A 532-nucleotide genomic window follows, 5' to 3' on the forward strand; every position below is an offset into this window, starting at 1 on the left:
TCTCTCTCTACCTGAGCTGGGAGTCGATTGCCGGACTGCCAGGGGCCAAAAAGGAAGAAAGGCCAAAGCCGAAATCTCCACCCGGCGTATACACTGTGAAGTTTTGCCGCCGTTCGGCCACGCCCCTACCGTACCGCTACACCGCAAAGCGCGCATCGCGAATGTGCGTCCAAGGGTACAGCTGTGTGCAGCCCTTTCTGAAACCCCGTGTGCTGACCAGTGCTCTCCTTGTTGTCCTCCAGGTGATGCCTCCACTGGAGCCCTGGGCGCCGCACCCTCGCCTGCACGAGCCGCTGCCGCACGTGCCCAGGTCGCCGCAGATGGCGGCCCTGCCCTCGCCGACGACGCCCCCCATGAGCATGGCGCCGCTGACGCCGTCGTCCGTCACCTCGACAACGCCACCCATGATGATGACGAGGTTGCCGCCCATCTCGGCGAGGCCCAAGCGCTCCTTCACCATCGAGAGTCTCATCGGGCCCGACCGGGACGACAACCGCGTCGAGGACGCGGAGGCGGAGGACGTGGAGGTGGT

Source organism: Frankliniella occidentalis, unplaced genomic scaffold, assembly GCF_000697945.3.
Source record: "Frankliniella occidentalis isolate FOCC.00 unplaced genomic scaffold, Focc_3.1 Scaffold19, whole genome shotgun sequence".
NCBI lineage: Eukaryota > Metazoa > Arthropoda > Insecta > Thysanoptera > Thripidae > Frankliniella > Frankliniella occidentalis.